General features: G+C 35.5%; 1 long non-coding RNA gene across 1 annotated transcript; it reads right to left on the bottom strand.

The window, feature by feature from the left end:
* Positions 3815–4524, bottom strand: LOC109848134. Its single transcript, XR_002248706.1, has 3 exons — positions 4470–4524; positions 4319–4396; positions 3815–3851 (listed from the first exon to the last, which is right to left on the bottom strand). It is a non-coding gene; the product is annotated as an uncharacterized LOC109848134 (long non-coding RNA).

A 17625-nucleotide genomic window follows, 5' to 3' on the forward strand; every position in this document is an offset into this window, starting at 1 on the left:
GTAAACATTTGATTTGTTAGTTTGTAATAAGCTTTCTTATAAATACAAACGAAACTCCTTTCCTCGGAAAAATCAAATTTTCACCCTACAATAACGTGGTATAAATTAGGTTTATAACGTGGCATAAAATAAACTAACATTGTATAAATTAGAACTAACTTGGTATAAATTAGATCTAACGTGGTATAAATTAGGTTTATAATATGGTATAAAATAAACTAACTTGGTATAAACTAGAACTAACTTTGTATAAATTAGATCTAACGTGGTATAAATTAGGTTTATAACGTGGTATAAATTAGAACTAACATAAATTAGATATAACGTGGTATAAATTAGATATAACGTGTAATAAAATAGAACTAACAAGCCATCACACGCTACAGAATAGAACTAACACTGTGCAGAATAGAACTAACACTCTACAGAATAGAACTAACACTGTGTAGAATAGAACTAACACTCTACAGAATAGAACTAACACTGTGCAGATTAGAACTAACACTTTACAGAATAGAACTAACACTGTGCAGATTAGAACTAACACTCTACAGAACAGAACTAACACTGTGCAGATTAGAACTAACACTCTACGGAACAGAACTAACACTGTGCAGAATAGAACTAACACTCTACAGAATAGAACTAACTTGGTATAAATTAGAAATAACATGGTGTAGATTAGAACTAACTTGGTATAAATGAGATATAACATGGTATAAATTAGGTTTATAACGTTGTAAAAAATAGAACTAACTTGGTATAAATTAGTAAATTAGATCTAACGTGGTATAAAAGAGATATATCGTGGTATAAATTACGTTTAAAACATGGTATAAATGAGATATAACGTGGTATAAATTAGGTTTATAACTTGGTATAAATTAGATCTAACGTCGTATAAATTAGATATAACGTGGTATAAATTAGGTTTATAATGTGGTATAAAATAAACTAACGTTGTATAAATTAGAACTAACTTGGTATAAATTAGATCTAACGTGGTATAAATTAGGTTTATAACGTGGTATAAAATAAACTAACTTGGTATAAACTAGACCTAACTTTGTATAAATTAGATCTAACATGGTATAAATTAGGTTTATAACGTGGTATAAATTAGAACTAACATAAATTAGATATAACGTGGTATAAATTAGATATAACTTGGTATAAACTAGAACTAACTTTGTATAAATTAGATCTAACGTGGTATAAATTAGGTTTATAACGTGGTATAAATTAGAACTAACATAAATTAGATATAACTTTGTATAAATTAGATCTAACGTGGTATAAATTAGGTTTATAACTTGGTATAAAATAGAACTAACATAAATTAGATATAACGTGGTATAAATTAGATATAACGTGTAATAAAATAGAACTAACAAGCCATCACACGCTATAGAATAGAACTAACACTGTGCAGAATAGAACTAACACTCTACAGAATAGAACTAACACTGTGCAGATTAGAACTAACACTCTACAGAATAGAACTAACACTGTGCAGAATAGAACTAACACTGTGCCAAATAGAACTAACACTGTGCCGAATAGAACTAACACTCTACAGAATAGAACTAACATGTTATAATATATAACTAAAAGGGTGCAGATTGGAACTAACACAACATTAGTTATACTAATATATAAGAACTAACACGGTTCTCTGTATTTGGGTTAAGATTTGTAACAAACTGTTTTCTGGATAAGCAAAATTTAACAAGAACTAAAACGCAATGATGCCAGGTCTTCATTTGTTGCTGCCCTCGCTGGATCGGTTTGGGTCTAATAAACCCTTTTCGCTGTCACTCGCCTTCCTTTTCGAAGGTCCTGACTTACTGCGCTTTGAGGAAGGAGAATTGGATTCCGCTGAGCCACTGTGGGAGACGACGGAGTTTAAAGGGAGAGGAACATTATCGGTAGGGAGAGACCTCAGAGAATTGGCACCCCGACCCCTTGGTTACGGAGAAACAGCTACCATTGGTCTCTCTCGACCGTCATGTGGACGCCACCCCAACTAACCTCAATTAACTCGGGGTCGGTCCTAAAGGGCTGCGCACGCTGGGGCCCTAAGTTGAGTCGTGTGGATCCATGAGCCCTCTCCAAATTCCCCCCGCATTGGACCTGCGTGATGGCGTATCCTTCCCTGGCGTTACCGTCCACCGGCGAGATGTAACGGAACCCAAGCCTCTTAGGGATTTCAGATAAATCCCTAACCTTGAGTAGAACTCTACAGTCTTTGAAGTTAGAATGTGTTATGACGTCCCTGGAGCACATTACACATTCACCGATACCAATGAGCAGAGATTGAAGAAATTCAAAATTCCAGAGGTGGTATGGGAGATTGAATAGGCGAATCCATACTAGAAAGGGTTGAGGCAATGTTGTTAGCCTCAGATCCTCTTTCCAACGGTGAAATCTGCCATTAAATGTGCCCATATCTATCAAACCGAGTTCAATAGCTTGGGCAAGAACTTCATCGGATGGGAACTGCACCATGAAGCTGTTCCCTGTCGCCTCCTTGATTTGATGGGGCCATGTCCTAAGATTGAAGCGGTAGGCCAGCATCTCTCCTCCTTGATTTGATGGGGCCATGTCCTAAGATTGAAGCGGTAGGCCAGCATCTCTCGGAGCTCCTGTACAGATGGACGACCTCTATCAAGATTGAAGATGGCGTAAGAAGAAAGATGTCGTATGGTGCTGGAGGTGTTGGCCGGGACGGTAAGCATCCTCGGAGGGGCACGAGCGGTAATTCCATGATGACAATCTCGAGAGCTATGTCCTGTCCCATGGCAGTGTACACAAGAAGGATCCTCAGCCATTTGTGAGGGTATACGATGAAAATAGATGACGCTGGGTTGCGGTTTTTAGCAGGGGGAGGGGTTTGCAGAGGCGCCTACGCTGGGGCCAGTAGAAGAAAGGTGGTGACCGTACTATCGATGGAAGTTCGTATTATGTATTTAAATTAATTTATTTATTTAACTGACTTGGGAACACGCGAATATATGATGTGATATGTTAGTATGATGGAACCGTCGCTTCGAAAGAAGTGAGCAGCTGGAGGTCTGAAGATAACTTAAATAATTAAAAAATTAGAACTGGCTATAAGATAGAACTAACGAGCATGGTACAGAATAGAACTAACGTTGTATGAGTTAGAACTAACGAGCATCACTAGAACGAACATGGTACAGATAGAACAATATATCTGATAATAATCATTTTCAATTACTTAAATATACATACATTATTGTATTTGTATGACCATATCATTCATCACTGTACACTGTTTCTTCTTTATGTCTTTGTTCAAAACCAGCCAGTAATAATTGTGCGGCAAGTCTTGCTCGCATAGCTTCAGGGATATCGTTCGGAGGATTAACCGGCAATGTTGATCGTCCTTTAATTATGGATTTTACAAAGAGGTAGACGAACACACCACAGTCAAAGCTGCAACATAGAGTGAGTTCATTAGACATTTTCGGTCTGTTCTAATACTATAACACAAATTAACACAATATAGACATCGGAACTAACCATCCTCTTTGTTGCTCGCATTTGATGGCTTGATATCTAAATATTTTGCGCATATTATCTTCAATAAAATCAGCATGATGGGCATCAAAGAAGTTTATGATTTTATTAACAGGCTCCATCCAAGCTTCGTGCCCAGCGGAGCTGTAATGTTTGACGACTTTATCTTTAAGATCAACTTCTACAAGATGCCAATAATCGTGCCTGACCAAAGGGATCAAGAGATGCTCCATACGGAATGCGGTATATTTGTCAATGAATGATAAATATAGCTCGTAATTGTTCGCCTCCAAGCCATAGAGTGAGTGCTGCAAACACATCATGTTTGAGTTGAAATTAAAACAAACATGAGATGCGAAGGCTAACTAACACCGTATTAATTAGAACTAACACGCTGCAGAATAGAACTAACACTATAATAGAACTAACACGCTACATAATAGAACTAACGTTCTACAGAATAGAACTAACACTGTGCAGACTAGAACTAACACTGTGCAGATTAGAACTAACACTGTGCAGAACAGAACTAACACTCTACAGAATAGAACTAACACTCTACAGAATAGAACTAACACTCTACAGAATAGAACTAACACTCTACAGAATAGAACTAACACTCTAAAGAACGGAACTAACATGACTTATGGTAGGTCTAATTTGATGCTAACTAGAACTAACGTGACTCATGGTATAACTAGCATGGATTACACAAGATCTAACATGAATTTCAATCAAAACTAACGTGGTGAAATTAGGAATAGCATGTTCTTACAAGAAAGAACACCGATACCACTCCATATCCTTTGCCGTATGCCTCCTGGCTAATCGTGTCCAAAACTGCTTCTTCCACCTGTAATTGTTATGAAACATTAAAATTCAATTTAAACAATATAATTTGAATTATTAAGGAAGTATATGTTAACCTTGTCGTCAAGGCGGCCACCACGAAGCACATATAACAACTCTTCCCTGTTAATATTACTGTTGGTTGTTACTATAACATTATATCTCCTGATATAAATTAGAAGTAACATGAATTAGAACTAATATGTGGAGAATTAGCATATAAATAGTCAACTGAAACTTACCTGTGAATCTTCTGTGAACAAAATTTGGTTAGGCTCTCAATTTGAGCTTTGTCGAGTCTTTCTGCTACGGGAGATGGTATCTTTAAATTATGTACAAAAGCACCTGTGCTATCTATTATGCGTAAGTTAAACAATGTAGGGTCTAGAAGCTCATTATTCAGCTCTCCCAATAGAGCTTCCTCTTCATCTGTCATTGGCTTCAAACTCAACGCATCAAAAGTGGGGTTTTGATTACCGGGGTAAAAATGAGTAACTTTTTCAGCTAGTTTTACTTTTGGTTCAGGACTTTCAAGTATATATATACTAATTTTTTCCTTTTTCTTTCTTTTGCCTTCAGTATATGGTGTCCTCTTCCATTTAGATCTCCTGCTTACCCTTCTTGGCTGTGGTCTACGCTTTGCTTCCACATTGGTCGCTAGAACTTCTACAAGTTTATCCACATCATGTTTAATATTCACAAGATCCTCTTCCTCCTGTGCTTCCAACTTATCTACATTCTCCTTCTCTTTATCTACAATATCTTCCTCCTTATCTACACCATCAACAGGATCCTCATCAAAACCTTTGTTATCTACAATAAAATTTTTATTTTCCATATGCTCCTCTTCCTTATCTACCATATTACAATATCTTCCATATGCTCCTATTCCTTATCTACCATATGCTCCTCTTCCTTATCTACAATATCTTCCATATGCTCCTCTTCCTTATTTACACTATCCTCAACCTTAGTATCTACAGTCTGGTCAACCTTACTATATACCCCCTCCCCTGGAGAAGTAACAGGCTCCTCTTCTATTACCTCATCGTCAGCAGGATGCATCACATCCTCTTCAACAATCTTATGTACATGTTCTTGCATGGTGGGCTCTTCCTTATATACAGTGCTTGTTTTGGACTTCTGTTCCTCTTGACTTTCCCGTCACTTCTTCCTAATTTCATTTACAATTTTCTGTTTGATATTTGACTTAAGCAGCACCGGGTCTATAACCTTATCATGTGTTCCATATTTTTCAATTATCCTGTTAAGCCTGTTGATCTCAATCATGAATTCTTTACAATATTTGCTCTTGGTCTGCTTTGTAGCAACAAGAAGTCGCTTGAGAAATTTAGCAAAATTTCTCCAAAATGTGAGTTGCTGCTCAATGGGAAGAACATTGATCTCCTCTTCATCGTCAAAAGCAACGTCAATATGCTTTGCCATGATCTGTTATTGATACAAGATTATAATTTTAAGTAGGATTAAACATAATTAGGATATTCTTTGCAGTTAGTGTGAAATGAGTACGACTTAACATAACAGGATACTTACGTAACCTATTGAGAAGTTCTTAGTAGTTTCTTCCTGCAAAGCCTTCCTCTTTGCCTGACGCTTTTGCTGAAGAACTTCACCCCTCTGTACAGCGGGACCTTCATCCCTCTGTTCAGCGGGAAGTGAATGAACATGACCAGGAGAAGCGACCTCCGCAATAGGCCTATGGACAAATGTTATTGACGCTGACTTAGCCTTTGAAATAATTGTCGGCATCCTCATAGATGCGATTCCTATGATAGAACTTACATGGGTGCAGATAGAACTAACATGGTATATCTTAAAACTAACAAGGTGCAGATTAGAACTCACACGCTACAGACAGATTAGAACTAACACGCTGCAAAATAGAACTAACACTGTGCAGAATAGAACTAAAACTCTACAGAATAGAACTAATACTGTGCAGATTAGAACTAACACTGTACAGAATAGAACTAACACTCTACAGAATAGAACTAACACTCTACAGAATAGAACTAACACTGTGCAGATTATAACTAATACTCTACAGAATAGAACTAACACTGTGCAGATTAGAACTGACACTGTGCAGATTAGAACTAACACTCTACAGAATAGAACTAACACTGTGCAGATTAGAACTAACACTCTACAGAATAGAACTAACACTGTGCAGATTAGAACTAACACTCTACAGAATAGAACTAACACTGTGTTAGTTCTATTATGTAGAGTGTTAGTTCTAATATGTACAGTGTTAGTTCTATTCTGTAGAGTGTTAGTTCTAATCTGCACAGTGTTAGTTCTAATCTGCACAGTGTTAGTTCTATTCTGCACAGTGTTAGTTCTATTCTGCAGCGTGTTAGTTCTAATCTGTCTGTAGCGTGTGAGTTTTAATCTATAGATTAGAACTAACACTCTACAGAACGGAACTAACACTGTGCAGATTAGAACTAACACGCTACAGAATAGAACTAACATAGAATAAGTTAGAACTAACAGTGCATAGGTACGAACTAGAATGAAACAAGATCAGTAAAATATGGAACTTACACACAATAGTGTCATGCAACCTGGGACATATGCGACCTTTTGCTTCTTCTTTCCCTCCAAAGCAACTCCAATGCCCCTGATAATTTCATTATAAAAGAACGGGGCCCATGCAACAGAATTGACCCTCTGAATGCTACCCAGGTACCTGAGTAAGGGTCTAGGGATACCTTGCCCTGCTATGGGACTCCATATCATAGAGCATTGGTACAAAATTTGTAGTAGAACAAAATCCTCGATATCCCGCTTTTTTGTAGATTCAACTAGCCGTTCAAGTAGCCCTTCAAGATGTTTACGTTGGCTGGTTTCTGCTTCTTTTAACTTCTTACCCTCTTCAGAAATGAAAAGCTTAGCGAAGTATTCCAGCCATATTCTGCTTCTTGAGTCCCTATTGTTCCTTATGTCCTCCCCATAAATTGGGAAATAAGTATGGTTATGGACCCATTGCAAATCAAAACTAACATTTTTCATACCCCCACTTTTTGAATCAGGTATACAAAAGGTGTTATTATCTCTGTCGAAAAAGCTCAGCAGCAGCTCAAGGGTGGGTCGATCAGGCACAGGAGCCCCAAACAAAATGTAGTGCTGAAATATAGAACCGCAGTATGCATCCCTATGCCACTGACGGATCTTCGGGGCAATGCGCTTCATAAATCCCCAATAAGCCCCGATATTGGCCGTTAACCTTAGTGTTTCTGCTGAGCCTGTTAGAGCAATTTTTTCCCTGCAAAAAATTTTCGAATTTGTAAGTTCAATAAGACATATGAAACAATATTAGACCTAGCACTAATGGGAACAAAATAGAGCTAACACGTAGTATTATAGAACTAACAATGGACTCAAACTAGAACTAACATTGGACTCAAACTAGAACTAACATTGGACAAAGCCTAGAACTAACAATATTAGACCTAGCACTAACGGGAACAAAATAGAGCTAACACGTAATATTATAGAACTAACTTTGGACTCAAACTAGAACTAACATTGGACTTAAACTAGAACTAACGTTGGTCTCAAACTAGAACTAACATTGGACAAAACCTAGAACTAACAATATTAGGTTAATCTGCATTGTCTCTTCGCGGTATAACATAACACTTACTGTTTTTTTGAGGGGGGTTTGTTGGTATGACCAGCCATTGCCGTCCTCCTTTTCTGGTCTCGCCATTGTAATGCCTCCTTTTGCATTTCGATTAGGGTTTTCGTAGCTTCCGTAGCTTCCTCCGCGCTGCCACCCGCAGATGAAGCGCCTTTTCCTTCCAATTCGGCTCAGTGCCCGACCTCGTAGTCGTTACTGGATTCTTCCGTAGACGATATTTTTCCGGCGAAAACCCTAGAAATGTTGAAATCCATACAGAAATTAGGAAGATGAAGAGTTTTTGATGGTGGTGCTAGGTGGAAGAGAGAGAAAGAGAGGGAGAGTACTTGTAAAGGTGAGAGGCACATTAACCCAGCTCAGTCCCATCAGAGGGCAAGATCGTAACTTCCTCTGGGCTTTTTCTGAAAAAAAGTCAATTCGGGGCCTCGTCGCAAATACTATGCGTATTTGGGGCTATTCCACATGGGGCAAATTACAGGGGGGCTAGTCACACGAAGTTCCCACTTTTGGGGCCTGGACACATTTTTCCCTAAAAAAATCATAAATGGATTTTCTTAAATATAAGTCGTATAATTCAATAATACAATGACAATTCATCTCATCTCATTTCTTTTCTTAGTTTTAAGAAATGAACCAAACATAAGAAAAAACATATCTAATACTATTATAAAAGTGAGTTGCTATGTGAAAACATTTCTCTCTAATATGACATCCAACACATCAATCCATGCATACATAAGACATACAAATACTTAATTTTTCATAATGTCATCCTTGACTACACATCCATCCATTCATACATATATGATAACACATTCATACTCAATTTTTCATAACCATCGTCTTTATGATCATCAATTTTTTATTTAACCACACACTCATAACATTCATCCACTAACTCCTAACACTAAATATAACTTTCAAATTCTTCTCATAACCCCCAATCTTATTAAATCATATCACATTAATTACAGTTAAAGGATTTAAGGCTATAATATTATAACTATTATTTACTATAGTTAGATATATTTTATAAACTAAAGTAAAACTATTAATAGTTACATTTTTTTGTACTAGACTTCAATTTTTTTGTACTAGACTTCATTTCCCAAAGTTTTATATTTTTCTGAATTTATTTGATATTTTTAAACAGTGTTTTAAATCAGAAAAACTGTTTTCAAACTGTCACTTTCATATATCAGTTTGCGGTCGACCGCCATGGTCGACCGCGCCCATTTTTTTTCCTGAGAAGTCAGCCAAAACTTTCACGGTCGACCGTCAGTCTGTAAGTTCTCACGGTCGACCGCCGCGCACGACCGTGGCCTGTTTTGATTGTTTTCTCAGTTTCAATGACCTTCGCGGTCGACCGCCCGGTCGCCCGCCGATCGCCCAATGGTCATATTTGGTACAGAATCATATTTCTGATTCGTTAGGGTTTTTGGTTTTTTGTTTGGGGTTCTTGGCTGAGTTTTTGGGAGGCTATAAATACCCCCTTGATCTCAGTTCTCAACCCAATCCAAGAAATATTTTAAACAAGTTTTAAAAGAGTTTAAGTTTGTTTAGTTTGTTTTTGGGGTTTGCTGTTACAAAGAGGAGTTTGCATCATCTGTTGAGGAGTTCATCTTCAATATCTCCTCATCCTCTCTTTGTGTTTATAGAGAAGTTTTCTAACTCTTTTCTCTAGCAATATTATTATTGATTTTCATATTCTTATTATTGCTAGTTTGCTATTTTAGTTAGATTTGATTTTACTCATTGTTTACACACACGCCCACTTGAGCTTATTGTATTTTCATACATAGTATATTTGGGTTGGTGAGAGTTGTAACAATTGAGTGTGAACTTTTATTGTGTTCTCATTATTAGAGAACAATCATTCTTTGTATTGTGCTTAATCGTGAGATCACTTTGTAATACACTTGTACATCGAGAGGAGTGTGTGGTGAGAGTCGGGGATCGTTCCAAGAGGAGTGGCATTGGTTGACGAACCTAGGAAGAAGTTGTAACCGAGCACTTGAAGGAGACACGGCTAGGTCCAACACTTGTGAGGGTGTAGAGTAGGTTTACAAGAGTGTGAGTTGTAGAGTTTTCGGTTAGCTAGAAAACCGAGTGTGTAGAAGTTCCGGCTTCCAAACCGGATTGTGATAGTGGATTTTTCCCCGGGAGTGGGGAGCAGAGATGTAGGACGGAAGGTCCGAACTCCGTGATCATTTGATTGTGTTTGAGTGTGCTTTGGCGTTTATTCTTATTTGTGCTCATTGCTCATATCGCCATTATCTCATTATTTACTTTACCCACTATCTTGTTTATGTTTATTTCATCCATGTGTTAATTTGTATATCCTTGCATATATCTTATAGTATATCTCATTGCTAGGATATATCTCATTGTTCATATTGCTTATCCTAGCTCATATATCTTGTTGTATTTCATACTTGCTAGGATAACTTGTTAATAAGTTTTAATTAGCATAAAATTGGATTAGATTAGCATAAGACCCTAATCACCCCCCTTTAGGGTCTAACAAGAAATTGGTAGTATATTTATCCCACTAACTTCCTTGAGTCTGAATGAACTGATCATGATATTTTATTAATGTGTAAGAAATTCCAAGTTTTTTGATAATAATCTCTTATATCTATATCCTACCTCAAGAGAGAAGTTTTTATTGTTAGACCCTAAAGGGAGGGGGGGTGATTAGGGTCTTATGCTAATCTAATCCGATTTTATGCCAATTAAAAATAATTACCAAGTTATCCTAGCAAGTATAAAATACAACATGATATGTGAACTAGGATAAACAATATGAACAATGAAATATATCCTAGCAAAGAGATATACTATGAGATATATGCAAGGATATGCAAACACAAGGGTAACATAAACAAATGATATAGTGGATGAAATAAACAATGATAGAAAGGTTATAAAGATGAATAAATATAAGTATGCTAAGCCAAACTCAAACAAGTAATATGATCACGGAGTTCGGACCTTCCGTCCTACGTCTTCGCTCCCCACTCCCGGGGAGAAATCCACTAACACAACCAGGTTTTCTACGCTTACCCGAACAACGTTTACACCTCACACTCGGTTTTCTAGCTAACCGAAAACTTTACAATCAACACACTATTGTAATCCCACTCTACACCCACTAAGTGTTGGACCTAGCCGTGTCTCCCTCAAGTGCTCGGTTACAACCTCTTCCTAGGTTCGTCAACCGACGCCACTCCTCTTGGGACGATCCCCGACTCTCGCCACACACTTCTCTCGGTGTACAAGTGTATTACAAAGTGAATCTCATGATTAAGCATAATACAAAGAATGATTGTTCTCTAATATGGATGAGAACACAATAAAAGCTCACACTCAATTATTATAACTCTCACCAACCCAAATATACTATGTATAAAAATACAATAAGCTCAAGTGGGTGGGTGGAAACAATGAGTGAAATCAAAACAACTAAACTCAATTAAAATCTAGCATATAGGAATTATGAACAAAAACGATAAATAACTAGAAAATAGAGTTTAGGAATTCTTCTCTGAAAATCAAGTTGGAGAGGAGGATTAAGATGAAGTTCAAACACTGTAGATGATCTTCTCCACTTGTAAAACAATCTTCACACACCAAACAGACTTTGAACCCAACTAAAACCCTTTTCAAAACTCTTTTAAACTTCTTTAAAAACTATCAATTGGGTTGCTGATAGAAGAGGGGTTGAGGGGTTTATATAGGAAGAGAAACCAACAGCCAAAACCCCAAACAAAACAACAAAAATCCCAGAAAAACAGGAAACAGATTCTGTACCCAATATAGCCGTTGGACTATCGGCGGTCGACCGTGAAATTCTCGCGGTCGACCGTGAGGCACTACAGAATCTCAGAAAACTTCCAGAGACTTTGGCGGTCGACTGGGAAAGTCTCTGCTGGCTACTCAGAAAAGAACACAAGTACGGTCGACCGTGGCGGTCGACCGTGAACTGATACAAGAAATCAGGTTTTGAAAGTTGTTTTTTGATCTTAAAATACTGTTTAAAAATATCAAATAAATTCTAAAAAATATAAAACTTTGGGGAATGATTGTAGACATGATAATAAACATGCTACAATGATTGGTTTCCAAAAAAGACTTCCCAAATAAAAAATATCATTATTTTACAAAATAGGCAAAAACACGAAAATGTAAACATGTGAATTTTGACATTTTGGCTAAACCATGTTTTGAAACTTTACACAATGATTATGTAGACTTAATAAAAAAATATATGATTATTGTTAAGTCCAAAAACTAAGAATACAATATTTTTACAAATACAATAGAAAATAAAACATATGAGTATGTATATAAAAATATATTTGTTTCATATCTAAGTAGTTAAACCAAATCACAATAATAAATATGAAATATGTAATTTCATATTTGTAAACATGAAAACCCAAAACCATGCATGTATATATATAACTATATATATACATAAAAACCAAATACGTGTGTGTATATGATATTGAGCTTAAGGTACTTAACACACATAATATAAAACCTAAACTAAGTTACCCAAGCTAGATCTTGATCTTCAATAAGCTTGACTTGGTACACTATGCGGATGAAGCTGAACTTGGATATTGAACTTGAATTGCATAAGCTTCACTCCACTATTCCGCTAACCTCTATTTGATATTGTTGTTGAAGCGTTATTCCATCCATCCTCCAACTTGTTGTTTGCCTAGAATAAATACGAAAACACAAACACTAGACAAACAACATTAGAAGTAAATTGTTTGTAAATCACCATCAAAACAAGAAGGCTAACATTTATGACACCATTTGTTTTAGTATATATGCGTGAGTTTTTTGAAGGGGATGGATGTCGTCGGAGGTGCCCAACCTGGTGGAGGCTGAGATTCTAAAGAAATGAGGGCATAATAGTAAGAGCATGGAAACATTATGGATTTTGAGTTCTTTTGAGAGTGTTACTGTATGGACGTTTTGTGGTGTTAATGGCATTTATTGTAGTGAGATAATTCTATTCTGATTGGCTCTGTGTATGTATACTCTTCAATGGGTAACAAGCAGTTCCTCTAATTAGTTTCATGTAGTCTGGAATACATAGTGTTGTTATAATTGATTGTGTATTATACACTTATCATATTATAATTGTTTAGAGGTTTTTATGAAAACAATTGTTGGAAGTTAGGTGGGTACATTGAAAAAAAAAATCAAGGGCTATATAACTGAAAGGGAGGGGGAAAATGGGCAAACATTTTGATCTTTAGGAATCACCCAAAAGTGAAGGGGCCAACTGACTCATTTTTAAAGTTCTGAAGGTTTATCTTAAAACAGGCCAAAAGATATGGTGTTATGTGAAATTGCTCTAATTTTGACTCTAAGCCTTATTCCTTATATTTTATTCGAGATAAAGATTCTCTGAATTGCAGGCCTATAAAAATCATTCTCTACCTAAAAAAGGCAAGATTTTAGAATTTAAGTTAAAAATTAGCATAAAACTATAAATTATTTCATTGAATTTATTAGAATTAATGATAATGATTTTAATCCTAGGTAGTTGCCAACGACAATAAATATTTAGCAATTAACAAAACCACAGACATTAAAACTTACAGAGGTTACAAGAACTGTCAACACAAGGAGACCATTGAAAATCTTTATATAGGTAGAGTAGACAACATCATATCTCATGCATTCTCAAAATTTTTAAAGATTGACGTGTTAGAAAGTATTCGGTGATTTTGGTTCATAACACTAATGACGAATACAAAAATATCAATTTATTAATCACCGGACTAGAAGATTTGTGTACTGATTCAACTTAACATTGAGTTGAAAATAACATGTTTGAAAGCCTCTTTCATGCATAAAATAATTGATCGGTTATTTTTTCAACCATATTAAATGCATGTGTAAAAAAATCTTCAAAGAGGAACTTCTTAAGTATAGATATATCTTTAAATGAGCATCATGATTATCCATTACACTTGCTATCCCTGTAATTTTTCTTAGCAAACATCAAGTGATTGATGTTTTTTTGTATTTGAGATTTCTAAAGTTACTCATGATGACCAATTAGATGGATAGTTCACACACACAAAAAGTATCATCACAAAAAGTAAACATAAAAATAAATACACGTGCAATGCACGTGCACTATACTAGTCGTAGAAAGTAGGTTTATTATATTTGGTTTTCTTATTTTTTTTAAGGGGGTGTTTGGTTCAATTTCTACAAATTATAGGAAATATTTTCCACCCAAAATATGATTTCCTTGTATTTGTTAAAAAAATTATAGGAACAGTTTTGAGAAGTCAAAAAGTACTAATTTTCTTATTTTTTTTACTTTGCTTGTTTGGTTCAAAACAAGAAAATGGCCCATAACTTTATAGAAAATAACAAGATTTCCTATAATTTGTAGAAATTAAACCAAACACCCCCTAAATTTATAGAAAAGTGTCAACTTTATTTTGTAGAAATTAAACCAAACACCCCCTAAATTTATAGAAAAGTGTCAACTTTATAGAAAAGTGTCAATGTGGTGTCAGATTTCTAAATTTATAGAAAAGTGTCAACTTTATAGAAAAGTGTCAATGTGGTGTCAGATTTCTGGGTGATTTCTGCTTATTTTTACAGAAATTTTATTTCTGTAAATTTTGGTACTTTTGTACTTTACAGAAAATATTTCTGTAAATTTTTTTTGAACCAACCACAGTTTACGAAAATCTGCAGAAAATTTTTAGTTACAGAATTGCCATTGTCAGACATTTTGAGAAAACTTTCCTATAAAATTATGCTACCAAACACCCACTTAGCCAACCAAACAGCCTCAAAAAAGTCATGAAATTAATTTCTTTAAAAATGAGTCACATCATCCAATAATATGGTGGCAACTCATCCCATCTCATTAAAAGTTGATTTCCATCGATTTCCTAAAAAAAAGTCATGAAATAAGTTTACTTAAATATGAGTCACATTATTTCTTATATTGACTTGTTATAATGATATCTCATCTCATTTCTTAGTTTTAAGAAGTGAAACAAACACAAAAAAAAACCTATTATAGAAAGTATGTTCCTTATATTTGATTTCTTTGTTTTTTTAGCCAACCAAACAGCCCCAAAAAAGTCATGAAATGGATTTCTATAAAAATGAGTCACATCATTCAATAATATGGTGACAACTCATCTCATTTTATTTTTTTTCTTAGTTTTAAAAAGTGAACCAAACACAAGAAAAGAACCTATAATAGAAAATAGATTTCTTATATTTGATTTCCTTGTTTTTTTAACTAACCAAATAGCCCCTAATAAAAGTATTAGATATTATTTTTTTTATTTTTTATTTTTTGAAGTTTTCAGCGAGTAATTACACAATATCGTTGAGCTACATCTCCAACGGCTAAAACTATGAAGGTTTGTTTTTTTTTCCCAGAGGAAGTAAGCGCTGTACCATTGAGGCTGTACCATTGAGCTATAACTCCAAGTGATAAAACTATAAGGCCCCGTTTGGCAAAGGGTTAATGAAGAGGGGTTAAAGAGAAGGATTAATGTACTTAGCCCATTTGATAATCCGAAGGACTAAATTATTAACCCGTTAAATAAGTTTTATTTTAGCCCTTATGATCAGTTTTAGTGTTTGGGAATAACAATGATTTTGACTATTTTCTTTATAATTAGAGGGTTAACTCTTATTCCATCTAAATAGGAGTATTAGTAAACCCCTCATTTTGAGGGGTTAACTTATTTTAACCCCTCTAGAGGGGTTAACTTAACCCTTCTATATTTTTTATGTTTGGCAAATTATGGAGGGTTAACTCACTTTAACCCTTATATAAATTTGTTGTGTTTGGCAGGTTAAGAAGGGGTTAAGTCTCCTTAACCCCTCACTTAACCCTTTGCCAAACGGTACCTAAAGGAATTTTCTTACGCCATTTCCTTATATCACTACAATTTTGATATTAGTCTTTTAAATTTGTACATTTTGATATTAGTCCCTTAAACTGCTCAAATATGTTGATTAATCCGTGATGTTAGTTGAGGTTGTAAATGTCATGAAATATTCCGTTATGTATAACTTTTGTAGGAAAATAGACAGTTATACCCTCAAAATTTTGTAGGAAAATTGGTTATCATGGGTAAATACTTGGAATGACCTTGTACTATAGAATTTTTGATTAATTAGTGTCTGTTGTAATCTCGTTGTTGTATCTACATACATCACATATCAAAAGTAAGAATCAAACATGAAATATGAGAGTAAATAAATAGACAAGAGAAGAGATAGGGAGAAAGTGATCATCTCATTTTATTCATCCTCATTTGTCCATCAATTACATTTTGTCTTCCATGGATTACATTATATAGATATGGAAGAGAATACTAAAAGTCACAAGTAGGTGAAGAGTCTTCTTCTAGTAATGTCCACATTCATTGCATTTATATTTACAACACTCCCCCTTGGACATTACTACATGATGTCAATGCCTCGTTAAAAACCTCGCTAGAAAAACCCAGTGGGATAAAAACTAGTCGAGGAAAAGAGTACACGACATTAGTAGATTCTTGTTGCATTAGTTGCCTCATTAAAAACCTTTAGCTAAGAAAACCATGTGGGACAAAACTTAGCAAAGGGAAAAAGAGTACAACTATAGATCTTCGGGTTCCAAATTTGTGTTGCATTAGTTGCCTCATTAAAAACCTTTAGCTAAGAAAACCCTGTGGGACAAAACTTAGCAAAAAGAAAAAAAGAGTACAACTATAGTCCTTCAAGGCACAATCTTCGGGATTGCGTTGAAAATTCGCTCCCCTGATGATGACAATCTTCTGAGTCTATGCTAAGAAAAACCCAATGGGACAAAACTTAGCGAAAACGGGCAAATTATGATAATAGACCTTCAGGGCCCAATCTTCAGGATTGTTCTTTAAGAATTTGCTCCCCCTGAAGAAGATAGTCTTTCAAGTCTATGCATATTGTGAACATATTTCTCATAAGTTGATGTAGGCAGAGATTTAGTGAACAAATCTGCAAGATTGTCACTTGAGCGAACTTTTTCGATGGTGATTTCGCCATTCTTTTGGAGCTCATGTGGATAAAAGAATTTTGACGCAATATGTTTTATCATGGTTCCTTTTACATATCCATTGTCCTCATAAAGGACAGTGGGGGGAATATCATCTTTCGCTAGACCACACGAGCCATAAATATGTCGTATCAACGATCTTAATCATATACATTCTCGTGAGGCCTTATATAAAACAATAATCTCTGAGTGGTTAGAAGAAGTAATCACCATGGTCTGCTTAACAGACCTCTAAGAAACGACAGTACCACCACAGAGAAAAACATAACCAGTCTGGGATCTGGTGTTATGGGGATCAGATATGTAGCCAGCGTTCTAATAGCCCACCAATGTCATATCTTGGTTTCTTTTATAGAATAGTCCAAGATCTTTTGTACGTTGAAGATAGCGAAGGAAATGTTTAACAACATTCCATTGCCTCCTTGTAGGATAAGCACCATACCTTGCTAGCAAGTTCACCGCAAATGCA

This window comes from Asparagus officinalis, chromosome 7 (genome assembly GCF_001876935.1).
Source record: "Asparagus officinalis chromosome 7, Aspof.V1, whole genome shotgun sequence".
NCBI classification, from domain to species: Eukaryota; Viridiplantae; Streptophyta; class Magnoliopsida; order Asparagales; family Asparagaceae; genus Asparagus; species Asparagus officinalis.